Raw genomic sequence first — 19,945 nt, 5'->3', positions numbered from 1 at the left:
TTTGGGTTGGGACACAGCAAAACCATATCCACAGGACTACATTTCTTGGGCTCTGGTATTTGGTGGGGCCTTGTGACTGGTGCTGGGCAATGAGTTGTGAACAGAGGTAATGTATACCACTCATTACCCAGGCTGAGCCAATGTGCATTCCCCCAGAAGGCACTGTGCCCTCTGCCCTGCTCCCTGGCAATATTCCAGAAAGTTCCAGCCTGAGTCCCAGAATATGGATGACAATGACAAGCAGGCTATCACCTCAGCTTCTGGTGATAGACACACAGTGTAAGAAATACACTTTCATTGTCTTAATCCATTAAGATGTGGGGTCATTGCCATAAGAATGAGGAAGACAGCTAGTTTTGAAGGAAGCGAAAGGACAAAGCTTATGAAGGGATTTCTGGGGTGACTATCTATGCTCTATTTCCCAACCCGAGTGCTGGTTACAGGGATATTAGGTTTTTTTTTTTTTTTGAGACAGAGTCTTGCTCTGTCACCCAGGCTGTGCCTGGCTAATTTCTTGTATTTTTAGTAGAAACGGGGTTTCACCATGTTGCTGGGATGGTCTCGATCTCCTGACCTTGTGATCTGCCCGCCTTGGCCTCCCAAAGTGCTGGGATTACAGGCGTGAGCCACCGCGCCCGGTCAGCTTTCTAATAATATGATAAATATTTGTTTTGTGTGGGTTTCTATATCTGTGTTTTATTTGACATGAAAAGGTTACAAAGTGTTTGAGGGTTGTTACCACACCCTAATGCAACCAACGCTGACTGATACACCGTCACGGTCCCTTTTATAACGTGCTTTCTTATGTCTCAGTTATCCCCCGTCTGCTTCAATGTCAACAAATTTCTATCTTCTGACATACGAGAACTAAAACCTTTGTTTTTTCTGATAAGTCTAAGTCTCTTAATAGAAAGGACAAAGTAGAAATTTGGAATGAAATATGAAACGCATTATGGAGGCAAAACGTCTTCAAATGTGCCTCTTCTAGAATTTCCTTAGGGATTATGGCTTCATTCCAAAAGGCAAGACATGATTGACCCTGAAATAGAGAATGCCAGTATTGGACCTCACCTGAACTCTCTCTCTGAGTCTGCTTTTCCCTCTTCCAGATCCCACAACACAACTCCTTGTGGTTACTTTAATTTTTAATGCGTGGCACTCTTTTTTTTTTTTTCTTGAGACGGAGTCTCGCTCTGTCACTCAGGCTGGAGTGCAGTGGTGCAATCTCAGCTCACTGCAAGCTCTGCCTCCCAGGTTCACACCATTCTCCTGCCTCAGCCTCCCTACTAGCTGGCACTACAAGCACTCGCCACCATGCCCGGCTAATATTTTTGTATTTTTAGTAGAGACGGGGTTTCACCATGTTAGCCAGGATGGTCTCCATCTCCTGACCTCATGATCTGCCGCCTTGGCCTCCCAAAGTGCTGGGATTACAGGCGTGAGCCACTGCACCTAGGCCAATGCGTGGCACTCTTATTAGCTGTACACACCGAGTGGGGGCAAATTAAGATATTAGCTTCATGAGAGATATTTAGTGCGGAAGGCTCACCAAGAGAGAAGGTCTTGATTACTTTCAACTTGTTCTTATTGGCAAATGTCTGAAAGATATTCAAAGGTAGGCTCTAATACATCTACAGAAAAGCCAGGGTACAAAGGGCAGACGGAAACTATAATGCCTTTTCTCCTGCCATGAACCTAGCTCAAGCAATAAAGGGTGGCACTTGTGACATAAGGGAGCTTGGAAAGATAGGGAGTCACTAGATATTGTGCCAAAACAGCTTCCACACTCCAACCAATGTTAGCCATAGAGAGGCAGGATGCTTTCCTTTGGGGGCCATCAACTAGTGTGATATTCTATAATCCATTCCCCTTCTATGTATGTCCTCTCCTAAATAAATCCATCATTTCAAAGGGAAATGACAAAGACTGCCAGTTCTTTTTAAAAGATTTGTTGTTTGGGCTTTTGTTTGTTTGTTTTATTACTGATCTACTCATCTACAAAAGTTGTCTGCAGTTTCAACTGTATTTTAGAAATCTTGCCCTCTTGGCCGGGCACCATGGGTCACGCCTGTAATCCCAGCACTTTGGGAGGCTGAGGCAGGTGGATCACGAGGTCAGGAGTTCGAGACCAGCCTGGCCAACATAGTGAAACTCCATCTCTACTAAAAATACAAAAAATTAGCCAGGCATGGTGGCAGGCGCCTGTAATCCCAGCTACTCGGGAGGCTGAGGCAGGAGAATTGCTTGAACCTGGGAGGCGGAGGTTGCAGTGAGCCAAGATCACACCATTGCACTGCAGCCTGGGTGACAGTGCAAGACTCTGTCTCAAAAAAAAAAAAAAAAAAAAAAAAAAAAGAAAGAAAAAGGAATTGTCCCCTCTTGAAAACCAACTCCCAAACCAAGTCTCAGATTCTTATCACCCACCTGCAAGGCAAACTGCTGAGTATTCACTCCAGATTCAGCCCATTGAGGGTCCTCTGTCAGCACTGGGAGGTTATTGACCAACAAGTTTTCCCAAGCTCCGTGCATGCTAATCTAACCTCATTAAGCCAACGCAAGAAGCTATGTGATTGATTTATCCTGTATAATAAAACCAGGCTATTACTCACGGGGCAACCTGGCACATTATCTGGTCCCTTCTGTAAGTGGTGGCAAACCAGCAATACCATAAACTGCTTTGCTATTTCGGGAGAGATAAATTGCTAATCTGTGGTTGTCATACCATAAATGGATTTTCATTACAGTCTGGGGCAACACTGAACTTCAAGGTCCTGTAATTATAATCCATTGATTTTTTATTGTCACCCACTAAAAGCAAAAGCATAAAATATTATCATTTTAACACCAAGTTCCAGTTGAGTGTGAACGCTGCTGCTGTAAATTACAGATGGCAACCAACAGATGAAGCCAGTGACTCCCTTCTCCCTCATACCCGGAAACATGCCCAAGAGAAGCCGACACCAGGGATAAATCATTTACAAAGGCATCAAAACAGGCCATCTTTTCCAAGCACAGGAGTCTGCCCTTTCTCTCTCATGGCATTTCTCTCTTTCTACCAAACATCTTAGCTGTTTGCAAGAGATTAAATAGCATACCAGTACAGTCTACAGACTCAGGAGGCAAAATGCTTTATTTTGAATCCTGGGTCCTCTTATTCTTAGTTGTATAATCTTGAGCAGCTGTGCCTCGGTTTTCTCCTCTGCGAAATGGGTAAGTTAATGAAAGTACTTACCTACCTTGTAGTGTTATTATGATGACTAAATGAGTTAATTCATGTCAAGCACTTAAAACTGTACCTGCACAGAGAAAGCATTCAATGCATGTCATGTATCATTCTTATTACCATTATGATTACCACATGAAAGAAAGAATGAGTGGCTGTCATTCCTTGCCTTCTAGACTATAAGTCACTTTTTAGTAGGAAACTTGTTTTAGACATCTTTTAAAATATATATTTAGATATTTAGACTCTGAACTTATTAAAGGCAAATTCTGGGATTTACTAAACTTGACATCCCATGGGCCCAGCAGCATGCGTGTGGCACTCACACCTAACTGGACCCTGGTGTTAAAGGTATGTTTTATGCTTCTGCTTTTAGACAGAGATATACTCTCTCTATATATATATATATTTATTTATATTTATGTGTGTATATAGATACATATACATATACAGATATATGTACATATATAAAAATATATATGTATATAGATATATACATATATAAATATATGTACATATATAAATATATATGTATATAGACACATATGCATATATCTCTATATATCTATAGATATACATATATATATATAGAGAGAGAGAGTTTTAAACAACTATTGAGTGAGTAGAAGCTGGAAGTAATTTCCCATTTAGGAAGAAGACATTTTGACTATGAGACTAAGCCCCTAAGTGAACTGTGATTCCCACACAGGGTTACTGTAGAAAGGATTTCCACATTAAATAGAAGGTTGAACCAGAGGACATTTAATAACTTTTATCAGTCAAGACTATGAGATTCAATGACTCCATGACACTTGCAATTTCAGCTTCAGATTTCAGCCACTTTAAGGGAAAAAGAGACACATAGAAATCTTGACCCTGGGACTTGCAGCCCCACAGTGGCACTTCTCCAAGAAATGGATGGTTTTCACCTGTGGTAAATAAAATAAATATGAAGGTTTTTAACAATAGGAAAAAAGAAGGATTATCTAGCAGTAATTATAACCTAGACGGCCGAAGACTTATGTCTAAAAGGACCCAAAGCCATGAACGTCCTCCTCATGTATAAAAAAAGGCCTTTATGCCCTCTATTCTCATAATTGAAAGAGGTAGACAACAGGAGGGGGGCAAAATATGGCCTTCCAGATGTGTCAGGGTTGTGATAAGTCATGTTTAAACTTTACCCAAAGTGAAATAAAGTGTCAACAGAAACTCCTGTCCAAACTCTCTGATCAGGTCAGGCAAACAACCAATCGAAAAAAAATCAATCAAATGTGAAAGGTGGCCCACAGGGGTGGGAATGCTTGACTCTGGGATTCCCATAGAAGCCAGGTCTATTTAGCAACATGTTTCTTGCCAGCTGCTGCTTCTCCTTGTGGTCCTGAAACAGCCAGAAGCACACCAGAGGGTGTCCTTTCATGAGCTGGCTTGACCCTGAGCGGGCTGAGAAGTTGGTGACATTTGCCAGTGCCATGAAGAAGGAAGGATTCTGGGGCGGATGGGCTCAAAACAGATTTGTCTGATCAGCCCCAGGGTCAGTGCTTTGAGAAGCGAGACGGCCTACACTCCTAAGAGGAATGGGAAATTGAGCCTTGATCTGGAATTCTGTAAATGCTCAAGGAAGTTAGTTCTTGAGGGTGAAAGAGGAGAGCAAAAATGTCTAAGTACACCTGGCAGAGTGAGAGCAATGTGCCTCCACGTGGCCCGTCCAGTTGGAAATAGACTGCATTTCCCCAGGGGTAAGGAGTCGGCAAGGATCAGACAGAAGCTTGAAGCCCAGCCAGGTAGATTAGTGTTTAGGACACGGTTACAACTGCAAGAAGGAGGTAAAGTATACATAAATCAGAAATGGGAGAAAGGATCAATCTTATGAACTGAATAAATACGGCAGAATTAAATGTGTTTTGTGGACAGGAAGGTGTTTGGATCTTACCTTCCACAACAAATCAAATTCTAGACCCCTAGTGCAGACAGAACTCTTAAAGCATCACTATTCTAGCCGGGTACGCCCAGGAACCAAACGGGCTGATGGTTTCAGCTGGATAAGACTGGAAGACAGCAAGGACTTGACATTGGACATGTACTCACAGACCCTCCTACCTGGGATAACTGACTTTAGAGCACACCTTCATTCCCACCCTTCTATATTTTAACATGGGACTGAGACTGGGACAGAGGTTAACGAGGCATCTCAAGCCAATCAAGAATTAGATCCACATAACTGCATTTGATGAGGAAGTAAAAATTACTACAAACAACAAAAAAGTGTATATACGTTAACCAAGTAGCTATAATTCTAGGGTCTTATTTTTAAGGAAAAAAAATGCATTAAAGGTAGAAAAGGAGAAAAACGTAGGTGGAGAGAGAGGAAGAAAGTTGGATACGAAGGCATTTTGAACATCTATCACTATTACATTAGGAACTTCACATGAACCATTTCGTTTCCCTCTCACAAAACCTATGAGATTGAGACAATGCTGCTTATTATGGCATTGTTAATAATAGTGAAAAATTGAAAATAGCCTTCTTGTATACTGCTAAGAGAGTAAGCATTATGCTGCACCCTCATAATGTTTTACCACAGAGCCTTTAAAACTGTTTATAAAGAATTCTGTCCTGATAGGCAATGTTTATAGTATAATGGTAGTAGAAGTACACAAAATTGGTTATGCAATAGAATTACCAAAATAATTATATATTTTACTTGTTTATATGTATGTATGTAGGCAATATAGCTGTATCTTAATGTATCTACATGTTTATTAAAAAATTAGTGTGATAAATGGGTGGTGGGATCATGAATTACATTTATTTTCTTTCTTACTCTTTTCTATGCTTTCCGAAATTTTTACAATTAATGTAATTACTTTTATAATAAGACAATGAAAATCTTTAATAGAAATAGCTTATTTACCATGTGCTGTTAATGCTAATATCTGAACATACAGTACTTTGCTAAAACACCATCATCAAAGGAATTGACCGGGCTATATTTGTCAAACAATGACAAACTACAGTCAATTGGAAAACACCTAAAATATGTCAATAAATGCTCTGCTGCTATCAGCTTTGCAATATACTTTATCTAGTCTCATAAAAAAAGCAACATCACGAGGCGTGTGACCCAAACAAATATATATTCAATGTGTTTCTAGTCTGAAAATAACACGCCCTGATAATGTCCTCCATTGCTATTGAGACTACTTTGCAACTAGAAACATTTGCTTAGAAAGTGGTTAAAATCATACATGTGTTATTGTTATTCCCACTTTTTAAAAATCTAAATAGTAAGTTGTAGTTTGTAACATGTTTTATTAATCAATGCCAATCCCAAGATAATAAGCCTAAGATAAAGAGTGTCATAAACATTTCAATAAGAACATATGGTGAGGGAAATTGACAGAGCGAGGCCTTTGAAGGGCAGTTTTCTTACTCTAAAGCAAGGTCATAAAAGGTGTTGGAAGATGAAAATAGACTGGGCAGGACCCAGTGGTCCATCACTGAGCGTGGCAGGCAGGGAGTGGCTTCCTTCCCTCTGCCAAACTCTACAGCCCACCTGTGCCCTCATCAATGGCCTGGGACTCAAGTTAGAGAGGGCCGAAAAGTGCTAATGAGACAAACAGGAAGGCAAATCATATTTAATGCCAGGAGACATAACTGATTTGCAGTTTAGCAGCTATAAACATGACTATTCCCATGTAGTCCAGATGGGAGACTTTTCATTATATTCAAGAGTTTAGATTTAGGCAAATAGGGTTGTGTTATCTAGAGGACTCTATCTTGTTAAATATTCAAGTGTGTTTCCAAGGAAGATTATACAATATCTTGCTTGGAATATTACCATGGATAAGGCAGATATTAAGAGTAAATGATTGCCTACACACAACCATTTGAAAAGCAGTAAAAGACCTGCAACCAAAAGTGTTTTCTTCCTTAAAGAATTATGATACCTAGAGTTTCACCACTGAAAAATTGAGCTAGGCACTATTTTTCTTTCAAGAACCCCATTTAAAAAGGCTAATAGAGGCTGGGCACAGTGGCTCACGCCTGTAATCTCAGCACTTTGGGAGGCCGAGGTGGGCAGATCACGAGGTCAGGAGATCAAGACCATCCTGGCTAACACAGTGGAACTCCGTCTCTACTAAAAATACAAAAAATTAGCCGGGCATGGTGGCGGGCGCCTGTAGTCCCAGCTACTTGGGAGGCTGAGGCAGGAGAATGGCGTGACCCCGAGAGGTGGAGCTTGCAGTGAGCCAAGATCGCGCCACTGCACTCCAGCCTGGCGACTGAGTGAGACTCCATCTCAAAAAAAAAAAAAAAAAAAAAAAAAAAAAAAAAAAAAAAAAAAAAAAAAAAAAAAAAAAAGCTAATAGAGTTGCTAGTGGTAACACAATGCAATGAGTTGCTGACATCTGGCCATGCAACAACAAATTAGCATGTGTTCCTCCATAGATGCAGAGATCTGAAATAGCCAGAACACTGCTCAGAAAAAAGGGGAAAGTCTCCAGAAGAAAAGAAGGCACCAAAAAAATCTATAAATGCTGGAAGGAGAAGTAGTCCATGGGAAGCAATGTTGAAAACTGTGTAATCCTCAGTCTCACCTTGGGTGGCTCCTGCGTTTGGTGCTCCAAGGCAGGAGGGATGAAATAGTCATGAACATTCCCTTCAGATCCAGAGTTTCTGCATCCAGTTTTACATCCATTGCAAGTCTCTTAGTGACTTCCTTTCCATTTCTCACACTGTGAATGGACACAGGACCCACCAGAAGGGGAGACAGACATCCTTTGAAGCCAATCTTGATAAAGGAGGTACTTCCTTTTTACCCCATAGTCAGCCAATTTGTGGCCTATAAGCTAAAAACCAAATCTAAATACTGAATTTGAAACTTAGCACAATGACCACCACCATCTGAGCTCTCTGGAACTTCCAGGTGCTTAACAGTGTTTCTCAAACACAGCACTACTGACTTTTGGAACGAGTTAATCCCTTGTTGTGGGGCAAAGGGCTGACAGCTTTCCTGCACAGTGTAGGGATTTTAGTGGCATTCCCGGCCTCTACTCCCTGGGTTTTCCCCAGATGAGAACCACTGCACCAAATGAACAGAAATCTTTATTCTCAAGAAATACAGGCTACATAAGTGCAGTCTCATCTCATTCAACGCTTTGTGCCAAAGTTCCCCACTGGACTTGCAGCATGATTATAAACTCAGGGGTAACAGCAATGGATGTCTCTTCCAGGTCTATGCAAAAGCTTAAACAATAAAAAGACAATTCCCATGACTAGAAGAGACCTTCCCAAGAAGACCATTGGCCTATATGTCCAAAAGCCGTTGGGTTCTCTGCATGTGTGGTCCTGATTAGATCTGGGTAGCATTTCTAATGGAGGCATCTACATCTTTGTCTAACTGCCTATAGTACGGGGAATTATCATCTCCATAGGGGACATCTCAGTTGACTCATAGCAGCATCACCATAAACATCTCTATGATTCCCCATGGTATACTGTCACTCTGATCCCTGGCTGGGTTTGAGAACATATAAAAGATAGTACAAAGACTCTCTGTCCCATCCTGGTACCATCTTGCAGTGGCTTGTCTGGAGTTAGAACCTACCTATCTCTTGTCTTCAGAGCCGATGAGGTACCTTGGAATCAAAGACCATAAAAGTCAAAGCTGGAAGGAACATAAAAGACCACCCAACCAGCCTCTCATTTCATAGCGAAATTGGAAAGGGTTATCAGCTAAAAATGGACTGATCTAGTTCATAGCACCAAGGAAAAAAAAGCCTCAAAGCAAGCAGAAACCTCAAACCAATGACAGTCAATCCTGCTTGGGTGGCTCTAGCTCTTTGCGGGAAAGCAGTAAAGCCCTCAAACATTTTTTTTTCTTTTAATATTTTTAACTTGAAAAACTAAACATGTTCTATAGATCATTTTTGAAACTCCAAATGTTTAGAATGGCAAGCTTTTTTAAATTTTCATTCTGAAAGCACTAGACAGACTGGTAGAACCAGGGGAGGCAAAGGTGGATTATTTTTTAAGCCATTCAGTTATCCCCACTTCCTCTGATCCTTTCCCCTCCCCACACCATCCCCTGCTGTCATTTATCAAGACTGCCCCAATCCTGTGGAATTCCACTCATTCTTCATCAGGGCTTTGACCTCCTCCAATCAAACAAGCAAGGTACATTCTGGGAGAGCGCTAATGCCAGGGTATCGGGGGTGCAGAGGAGGAAACAATCGATGCTCCAGGACTTTCCCACGCTTAGTGGAATCAATTTTATCGGTGTTTGGACACTGGGTGTCAAGGCTGGTCAGATGGAAGCCAAAGGTTCTGTGGGGGAGGGGACAGAGGCTGCTGCTGAGGCTTCAGTCATGGGACAGCTTCCTGGAAGGGACTCGTTCCCTCAAGTCCAGCTCATTCAGAGGGACATGAGGATCACCCTCCGCTAACGCAGATGCTGAGGGTCCCTCCCTCTAAGATGTGAAAACGACCCCAAGCAAAGTTCCCAATGTACCCTCTCTGTACCTCAGAAAGCCACAAGGAAATATGGATTGGTTCCAGAAAAAGGCAGGTACCACAGGCACTGGGCCCTGCCTTCATGAGTGCATCGAAACTGTTCATGCAGCTGCCTTCTCTCAATTATCCAAGAGCTGTTAGTCTTCATGGAGTCTTGTCCAAATCTTCTGCCTTTTCTCTTCCTTTGGCTGTTCCCTGGGATCGTGATGATTGTTGCTCTCATCCGAGGTGAGCAGAAGGTGAAATTCAAACCGGTCAGGCTGCTGCCTGATAGAATGTTCGGAAAGAGAAGGCAGGTGAAGCTGCTGCCTCAGTGGAGACCCTGACCTTCTACCTGCTGTCCCTCCCACTTTCTCAAGGGCACCAGTCTATGCTACACCTCTGGGCTGTGTTCACGTTGCTTCATCGTTCCATGGCCCTTTGTCCCCTGACTCTTGCCATCTACTGAACATCCCTCCTGATAACAGGACTCAGCTCATGCTCCTGGGTGCAGCTGTCCCTGATGTGCACTAGTAAGTTGCCTCTCCCTCAACTCTGTGCCCATTCTGCCAGAAATAAAGTGACTATAATTTTCTGTTAATGTTTGAGCTCCCCTGAAGGCAGATTCATCTTTACCTGATTCATCTTCACGTTCCCTGGCCCCAGCACAATGGGTAGTATTTACTAGACATTCTATAATTATTCGATGAGCACATTAATCTGTAGATTTGCATAATCAAGGTTCTTTCTACTCCTTATAATTCCAGAAACTGGGGCCTTAAGTGGGTGCAAATGTTTGTCTAAACCAATGCATTGATTTCTATACAAGAAAATGCTGGTGTGGTCCTTCAGATATTCTGCCAGATGCCTCCCCATCTAATCCCTGACCGTAGCCTCAGCCCAACTGCTCTGAAGCTTCTAGTACCTGCATGGCTGGACAAGGGACACTGGCATCACCACCCACAACCCTGCATGCTGCAATCTTCTTCCCACACCAACCCCACTCTCTCTGCCCCAAGCAAAAGGACTATGCAAACGAGAGAAGGCCTACGATCTCAAGTCTCAGTGACTCACCTGCCAGCTCTAGGCATACATATATGACCAGTAGACTTCATACTAAATCATCCTCTTCATGATACCAAACATCCTTATGGATGACCGGTACATCCTCTGGTAATCCAAAAGTGTCCTACATACCTGTGTGATGTAGTAAGCTACTGTCTCCCAGCTCCCAAACCTCCAACACCTGCTCTGGGACACTAAAAGGGACTGCAAATCATGTTTTTCCTTTGCTAGTTGTTTCTAATAGATAGATTCTGGCAATAGGGGGCAGTAGAGGGAGACTGGAATCAGGAGACGGCAGAATGCATCTCCCCACTTTTTTACTTGCTGCTCCCACCAGTGCTACCTAGCAGCAATACTTCATCCTTACAGCAGTAGTTGGATACAGTCCCTATCTCCTAGAGTCAGCCTCAAAGTGCTTTCTCAGAGGTGCAAACTCTAGGAAGTCAGTATTGCTCCTTCCTCAGATGTTTGAATTCCAGCTCTATAAGATCCCTCCTTTAATCTCCTGACATGCCATCAGCAGCCATACAGGGCCTTCCCCTCAGAGATTGGACTTCAACTCCTCAAGGCCCTTCCTCTGATCCTTTAGGTTACAATAGACCTAATCTTTTCCCTTATTCCCCAGCCCTGGTGGGGGTAGCTTCCTCCTGCAGTTACCATCTCTGTGTTTTCTCATTGTTCCCATTTCGTTACTTCAGCCTTCCAAAAAGGCTGAAATATATATAACCAACTTCCTAAATTAAATCCCCTCTGTTGAAACACCTAATGTGCTTTCTGTATTCCTGCATGCACCTTAACTAACACAATATCCCAAAATTCTTTCTGGTTGTTACCTGCAGGAGAAATCTGAAAATCAACTCAACGTAATGCTTAGGAAACAACAGGTGCTGGAGAGGATTTGGAGAAGTAGGAACACTTTTACACTGTTGGTGGGACTGTAAACTAGTTGAACCATTGTGGAAGACAGTGTGGCGATTCCTCAAGGATCTAGAACTAGAAATACCATTTGACCCAGCCATCCCATTACTGGGTATATACCCAAAGGATTATAAATCATGCTGCTATAAAGACACGTGCACACATATGTTTATTGCAGCACTATTCACAATAGCAAAGACTTGGAACCAACCCAAATGTCCATCAGTGACAGACTGGATTAAGAAAATGTGGCACATATACACCATGGAATACTATGCAGCCATAAAAAAGGATGAGTTCATGTCCTTTGTAGGGACACGGATGAAGTTGGAAACCATCATTCTGAGCAAACTATCACAAGGACAGAAAACCAAACACCGCATGTTCTCACTCATAGGTGGGAATTGAACAGTGAGATCACTTGGACACAGGATGGGGAACATCACACACTGGGACCTGTCATGGGGTGGGGGGAAGGGGGGAGGGATAGCATTGGGAGATATACCTAATGTAAATGACAAGTTAATGGGTGCAGCACACCAACATGGCACATGTATACATACGTGACAAACCTGCACGTTGTGCCCATGTACCCTAGAACTTAAAGTATAATAAAAAATAATAATAATAATAAACAGAATGGCAGCAGAGTTTAATTCACATATTTCACTATGGTTTTGACACTAGTGAAATACTAGTATCAAGTATACGTTGGACAAGTATCAAAGTATACTTGTCCAAAGTTATTTGGACAAGCCTAAAACCTCCTTGAGTTTCTAGTCTTGAAACCATAGTGGGAACAGATAACCGCAGCTTCTTGCTCTGTCTTAAAAATGCAGCAAAAAGACAGTCCATGTAAAAGAGCTTTAAGGTCTATGTTAGAAAAGCACCATCAGCAATACATAACTACTTTGACTAACAACAGGCTGCAAAGACACTCCCTAGTTTTGGCCTCAGTAGGCTCTGCAATACAGTGTTTTCACCGATGCCAACCACACAGGAAATATTTCAGAGCTGCTGCTTTGTGAAAGGTTCACACCTTGATGGGAAGAGGTTTAAATCTCCCATTTCCTGTATTGATAAGAGCATGATCACCTATTTTCAAAATAAGGTTCATTCTCAATGTTGCAATACCAGGTAGGCCATCCTCTCTGCTGGGAGAAGTACTTGTTGGAGGGTGTCAGTTTTGAGAAAAGGATGAGAAGCAGAGGGGAGGGAAACAGTGGAGTAAGGATAGGAAGAATTTTTTTTTTCATGTTTGGAGCTATACCAAGGTGTTAAATTCCCATTAAGAATGGCTAGATCTGGAAGAAACTTGATGGATTAGTGGAAAGTGGAGGTGGGGGGAGAAGGCGGCACCATCAGTTGCTGAAATTGGCCCCAGACAGGTTTCCTCATTGTTCTGCCAATTGGTTTTGCAATAAATTGGAGGAAATTTGGCGAGATATTCAACCAGGGCATGGACAGTGTACTGGGACCAAAATAAACAACAGTGAATAACTTGGCAATTTTTCATGGGATATTTCAGAAGTGAGTTATGAGACACCACGTTGTGAGTTATTTCTTATAAGTTTACATAGTGAGAATTAAAATAAGGCGATAGATGACAAGTTTTGCTCTTAAAATTTGGGAGGCAAATACCAAATACAAAATCCAGTTATGAAACATACAATGACCTGGATAAGAAAAACAGAATAAGGTCAGATATCTGAGATGACATAGCATAGAGTCAACATATTGAACTCAAAGAATTTACCCCAGAAACTCCACATACAGAAACTACCCAGAATATCTAGTAACTGAGGATATTTTTTTCTAGAAAAAGATATTCCTGATATGCAGCCATTGTTGTGTTTTCTGGAATGAGTATCTATGAATTAACAGAGATTTTTAATAATTTGTTTACTGTGAACTCTTTTGGAAATTTGGTGAAGTCTATGGACTTCTTTTTAGAATTACATGTGTAAATGCATAACTTGAAACACACCAAATTACAAAATAAATTATATGGCAATGCAGTTGCGATCTAAAAATATTTAGGAAATAAAATTGTGAAACATAACATGTATGCTTCCTTATTAATGCATCCAATAACAAGAGCTGAAGGTGGGTCTACTAACTACCATAATTTTGAAGCAGTGAGGAGCATAGACGATATCTTGAGATTTTTACAACTCTACAATGTGATATAAAAAATCTATGATTTTTGTTGGTGATAAAGCCTTAGTTATGACCAATACTATTGTGTCTTGTCACATACACTTGTAAGGGAAAAAAATACTACATTTCAAATAGAGGTTAGAAAAAATAAAGGTAATGTTTTCTTATCCTAACTTAAGGATTCCAAGAATTCTATTCATAGATCTTGTTTGTAGGGACCTATGGACACTGAGCTAAGGATTCATGGACAACTCTTAGACCTAAATATTCACATGATTTTTAAATACTCTTTGTTTTCTATTTTCCCAAAAGATTTACTCTATTCATTCCAAACAAATGGTTTCCTTCTAATGTAAAACAGGTAAGACCACACCCTTATTAAAGGGTGTGAAAAATGTTAGGCTATCTTACAGAACAAAATTTAAAAGTCTCTTAAACTTAATGCTTATTATTAAGTGAAAGAAAATCTGAAATGCTATATGCTATATGAATCCAACTATATGACATCCTGAAAAAAAGCAAAACATTGGAGACAATAAATAAATGAGTGGTTGCCAGAAGTTGGGGGGAGGGAGGGATGGATAGGTGAAGCAGGGGGATTTTTAGGGCAGTGAAACCACTCTGTATGGTATTATAATGGTGGATACGTGTCATTATACATTGGTGCAAACCCATAGAATATATAACACCCAGAGTGAACCCTAATGGAAACTATGGGCTCTGGGTGATAATGATGTGTCAATGTAGGCCCATTGGTTGCAAGGAATGTACCACTCTATGGGGTGTGTTAATAGTGGAGGAGGCTGTGCATGTGTGTGGGGGCAGGGGGCTACAAGAGTTACAAAAAGTGTAATAACTCTCTGTACCTTTTGCTCGATTTTGCTGTGAACCTAAAACTGCTCTTAAAAAAGAAAAATACAGCCTAATTGTTTTTCTTTAAAAAGAGAACAATTAAAAAGAAAAGCAAAGTCTCCTCTTCCCACATTCTCCAATTTCCATAAGGAAGGGAGAACAGCACCCTCATGGGCTAAGCACGACTGCAGCCATGTGCCCGAGAGGGAGGTGGGATGTAATCGGTAGAAAATTGGAGGGCGTTGATTCCGCCATGTCCTCCCCATTAGATCTGCGTCTATCAGAAACTTTTTATGTCTTGTTCCTAGTCAACAGGGGGTTTGTTCACATAGCTCCTACCCCTATTTTGTTCTCACTTTACAGAAATGTTCCACCCCAAAGCAGCAATGGTACCTGAACCACCTCAGTCCCTGGTGGACACTATTTTTCATACACACCTTGAGGAATGTCCTGGAGGAATCGCTTGGCCATCAGCAGACTAGAAATGCTCATGGTAACTTGTGGATTTCTCCTTTAGCTCCTTTGGGGGATGTTACGGATATCATGCCTCCATGGCCAGACTGTTAGGGAAGTTTAAAATCAGAGGTGGTTACCAGGGAGTGGGTACCTGGAGCAACCTAGAAGCAGGGGGCTCAGACCTGTCACACACAGTCAGGAACTCCATCAGCAGCTGATGTTGGCAAGGCCCTGAGACCTTTCCAAAATACCAAAAAGCAAATTCATCTCTTCCAAATGAGCTTCCGTAAACTCGGTTATTAGAGCCTGACCAGTTCAGATGGCTGGGTTCAGGGAAATGAAAACCATTTTTCTTGTGACCAACTCAGAGTTTCCAGTCTAACAACCACAGCAAGTGGCTTGATCTCTTTTCTACTCAAGTTCACAAAAAGGCAACAGGTCCTCAGAGGGTTGAGCATGTCTGCATTTTCGTAAGAGGAGATAAAACAGAGGTAATGTGCAGTAATGAAAATCCTTTGGGGGCACTGGGAACTCAGATCACTTAATTTCTATGTGCAGGTCCTGACTTCTCTGCACTTTGACTTTTCTATCTGTAAAACACACCTAGCAAACTTGACTTCTAAGCGTGTGATGTGATGTGGCTAAAGAAGTCCCAACACGGCTTCAGAAGGAACTGTTCATCCCTTGAGATTATTCACTCACGTTGCTCCCTGTGTCTCTTACTTTCCTTCTCTACACATCTATGCATTGCCAACTTAGCATACTTGCAAACAGCTATAAAAACTGAATCTGGGTCTCTCAGGTCCTTCCACAACTTTTTAGATATAGAAATACTGAAACATCCAATGCCTGGAAACTAATATATCAACCTCAAGAATGGATTGAAGAGAGTGTGTGTGTGTGTGTTCATGCATATATGCACGTTTTCCAAATCACTTTATTTCTTGACAATGGCTACAAGAGTTACCAAAAGTATAATCACTTCTTTTTTGGTTAATTACATTATGCCTTACTAAAGACAAAAAAAATCTGAAGACTAAATCTTACCCATATTTGTTTTTTTCTCAATCAATGTCACCAAGTGTATCAATGGATTGTTTTTGGCTGCAAGACACAAAACACCCAGTTAAAAGGGGTTTACACAGTAAGGACACACCAGTAAGTGAGGAAGCAGGTGGCTTCAGGAAGGGTTAATTCAGCAGCTCAATAATTGGTCTCTCTCAGAGTCTCCTGGCTTTCCCTGATGGTTGCAATTTGTCTGTCTCAGCATTAGGCATTACTTCTTACATAGCTAGTCAAGGCAAAAAGGAAAGGCCAATTTTGATGAACTGTTTTATGCAATATTTTCCAAGAGCGCCCAGCAAATTCCTACTGTCTTTCTCGTATGCCAAGTCTAGGATGCCCACCTCTAAGCCAATCGCTGGCCAAGGGATGTTCAAGAGTGTTATGATTGGCTCAGGTCAATCAAGTTCCCTCCCTTAGGATCCTCCTGGTCCACCTGCCTTGACACATTGCTGTTTAAACCTCGACCCAATCAAGGTTCTGCTAGGAAGGGAATAGCAGGGACTGGACACCGGGTAGATAATCAATAGTTGCCTAGTTACAATACTTTCTTCATTGCTTAAATATGTCTGTTTGAACACAAACTGTACAAACATTCTTAACTGAATAACAGATTACACAGTTGTCTGCAATTGGAACAGAAATCTACTGTCTACATGACAGAGGTCTGGAAGTCCTTTTCATAAATTAAATTCAAAGCAAATTTTCTGGTTTCCAACTTTTAAAAAACTTTATCTAGGCTATTAAAATCCTAACATTCTTACAAAGCTAATATTTCCTCCAAGGGTCTCTCTTTTTTAGTGGTTGTAAGACTGAACTGCCAATCAAAGATCTAAATATATATCAATAAGTATTAATAACTAAAGCTGATCATCTTTCATCACTTCTGTTTTTATCAGACAAAAGAAATCAAATAAATCAAACATTGCTGAGATTGGAATGAAGCTCACAATGAAGTGGTGTGTGTGCACGTGTGTGTGTGTGTGTGTGTGTGTGTGTGTGTGTGGTATTAGTCATCAACTACCCATGCTGACCTGTTTGCAATATGGCTTGTTGATATGATTATTTGAATAAAGCTATACATTTCAAGTCCACTTAGGAAACCAATCAGCAATAGCCCTGAATTCAGTAATAGCTTAGGTATTTTCACAAGGACCAGGCCAAATGTGTAGTCAGCCACGTTTAGCTTTACGCTGACATTGGAATCAATGTCCGAAAAGGGGAAAGCAAAGATAGTCAGAGAAAACAACTCCAGAGTCAAAGGAGGTTTCATGCCAGCTGAAAACACACTTGTAAAGAAAATGAATGTCTGTTTTTCTGCTCTTTTAACCCCTTACAGAACTCTCTCAATCAGCATCCTCCGCTCTCCAGCCCGCAATGTTTTCATCTTGCCTCCCAGTGAGCTAGGGCTTCTCTCCTAAATGGGCAACTAGCATCGCAACCTTCCTCCTCCCCTCCCCACCAAAGCTTACCTATCCTGTGTCCTGTTCCAAGATGACCCTGCTTGAAGTGATGGAAGTGAATCCTAAAGATGAAATTAAACGTCACTGTGCTCATGGGCAGTAACGGTTTGGGAACAAGACTTGCAATGGAGCAATGCTTACAGGTCATGCCCAAAAGGAGTAATTCCTCCTGCAGATCGCAGGCATCTCAGAGAGGGAGGTAGGTAGAGAGCTCTACTGGGGACAGGAGAGGTGTCTCCCAGATCAGACCAAGGTGGTGGCCTTCAGTTCCATTTAGGTTTCTGGACAGCTCTGATGACAAGGACAGAGGTTAGGTCACATGGAGGTCTGGAGCCCAAGTCTCTCCACTTTCAACATGCACAGGTCACAGACACAGCCCTCAGAACCTCTACAGCAAAAGGCTGAGTCCAGCCCAGACTCCGCCAATTCCCTCTTCCCTCGCAGGCCAAATAAGAACTAATTTTAAACCACCACAACCCAGCTTGGGGAAAAGGCCCAGGAAAGCTCTGCAACGGAATAGACAAAACTGTGCACTCCACCCAAGCTGTTTACCTGTCCACGGAGCCTTTCAGGGACTAAACACTGGTCTGGGGTTTGGGACGTCGTCCATTCTACCCTGAAATTCCCTTTTCAGGTTAGGATTAGGAAATCCATCCCCACACAGGTCCCCACCTAGCCAGAAGCTCCTGCCTTTGTCCTCTTTTTGGTTTTCATTAAGAATTCAAGTCTGGATTCCTCTAACAGAAGAGCTGAAGAAAGGGTCCTGCTAAAATTTGTCTATACTGTATACACGCTTAAGCTAGAAACTTCTGAATCAGTCAGAGTTCTCCAGAGAAAGACAACCAAGAGCAGATTTTATATATATCATATATATATTATATATACATAATTCATATCATTAAGAAAAAACAATAATTTATAATTTGCTATATAACATAATATGGAATATATAACAATATGGAATATACACATTATGTTATATAGCAAATTATAAATTATTATAAATACATGTATTTATTATGATACATATCAAATTATAAATTATTATAATTTAAGTATTATACATAAATTTACATGTATTTATAATTTATAATTGGACATATAATATAGAATACAATATATAATGTAATATAAATTTTATTAGAAATAGCATATAATTATATTATATAAAGGTAACATAATTGTGTGATATAATATAGTTTATATAAAATAATATAATAACTTATAAAATACAAATATTTATTAGCTTATTTACTTTCAGGAATTAGCTCATGCAGTTGTCAGGGCTAGAAAGTCTAAAAATCACAGGGCTGGCTGGCAGGCTGGAAATTCCCATGTGAGTTGAGGCTGCAGTCTTAAGGCAGAATTCCTTCTCCTAGTTTTTGGTCCCAAGGCCTTCCAATTGATTGGATGAGGACCACCCACATTATCCACGGTAATCCTCTTTACTTAAAGTCAACAGGTCGTAAATGTTAACATCCACAAAATACCTCCTTAGCAACACTTAGATTATTGTTTGATTAAATGACTGGATAGTGCAGCCTGTCCAAATGGACACATCAACTTAACCATCACAGCTTCCAATGGCTTTGCTGGTATCTGAATCTCTATGAAATTCTTGTATGATAGAAGCTTTGGGGTTATTCAAACCTCTTAGGCTATATAAAGCCACAGACTTAGTGGATCTGGGATACACGGTGTAACTCCACCCCAGGTCAGGCAGTGCCACCCCAGAAACAGAGCTCTCAGTACTCAAATAAAGTAAAATCTTCTTTCCCTCCTTTCTTCCCATCTACCTCCCTACAACTGTTACAAACGTCTACACTGGGCACAGCCCTGAGTTCCCAAGTTAGCAGCTGGGGAGAGGGGGTGGTAATAGGGAGGGGAGGACACAGTTGAGATGCCGAGTGTTTCCAGCTAGCAACTAATCAGGGTAAAGCAGGAAGAGAAGTTTTGAGTTGCAAAACGTGTTTTTGCCAAAACTAAAAATTTGGCCCTGAAATGTTAAAATGTTACCTCTGGCCAAAGATGCCCTGGAAACATCTACCTTTACTCACACTCGCACTTACCCTGATGACATTTTGATGCAAACTTTCTCTGACTCCCAGACTAGAAGAGGCCGAAGGATGCTACCCAAATCAGTCCCTGTCTTCAAGCAAAAGTGCTCACTGCATTTCAGATCTTCTCAGAGGAAAAGTCCAGCCTCACCTAAGACACTCACCTGCACAGTAAATGACACGTGACATTGTCATGG

The 19,945-nt window shown here is 41.3% G+C and overlaps 2 long non-coding RNA genes across 2 annotated transcripts in view; both read right to left on the bottom strand.

The window, feature by feature from the left end:
• The window catches only part of LOC126939919 (uncharacterized), a 96,639-nt gene that overhangs the window by 44,667 nt on the left and 32,027 nt on the right, over positions 1–19,945 (bottom strand). The window lies entirely within an intron of this gene.
• Positions 3,963–19,945, bottom strand: part of LOC126939920 (uncharacterized) — a 44,055-nt gene continuing 28,072 nt past the window's right edge. The window contains exons 2-5 of the long non-coding RNA XR_007720494.1: positions 9,746–10,003; positions 8,832–8,862; positions 7,822–7,959; positions 3,963–4,152 (exon numbers count right to left, since the gene is read on the bottom strand). This is a non-coding gene — a long non-coding RNA (uncharacterized LOC126939920). The remainder of the gene's footprint in view (positions 4,153–7,821; positions 7,960–8,831; positions 8,863–9,745; positions 10,004–19,945) is intronic.

The sequence above is a fragment of the Macaca thibetana genome, chromosome 16 (assembly GCF_024542745.1).
Source record: "Macaca thibetana thibetana isolate TM-01 chromosome 16, ASM2454274v1, whole genome shotgun sequence".
NCBI classification, from domain to species: domain Eukaryota; kingdom Metazoa; phylum Chordata; class Mammalia; order Primates; family Cercopithecidae; genus Macaca; species Macaca thibetana.
Note: the sequence above shows the minus strand (reverse complement) of the source record. Positions and strands in the feature narration are given on the sequence as shown.